This window comes from Oncorhynchus mykiss, unplaced genomic scaffold, assembly GCF_057628025.1.
Source record: "Oncorhynchus mykiss isolate SJ-2025 unplaced genomic scaffold, ASM5762802v1 scaffold106, whole genome shotgun sequence".
Taxonomy (NCBI): Eukaryota; Metazoa; Chordata; class Actinopteri; order Salmoniformes; family Salmonidae; genus Oncorhynchus; species Oncorhynchus mykiss.
Window position 1 is genome coordinate 1,209,693 of NW_028322105.1, and position 308 is coordinate 1,210,000.

A 308-nucleotide genomic window follows, 5' to 3' on the forward strand; every position below is an offset into this window, starting at 1 on the left:
GTCTCTCTGCTTCCGTGAAGTCTCTTTCGTGGTTCGACTGGATACTTCAGAGTAACATTCAGAAATGTTCTTGTAGAATAGATGTTTCGGTGGTTGTTGGTCTTCGCATTCAATGGTACATCATTTCTAGTTGCAGGCTAGTAATTAGTATTGAAGAGTTGCTCTTATTCTGGCGGGATCGACAGTCTCAGAGTTTAACCATTTCCACCAGTGTAGCCAATGCTCCATGTGGTTTGGTTAGGAATTCAACAACCATTACAACCTTAGCTTATACTGAGGTTTTTGTGGTCTCTACTCAAACCTTCGCC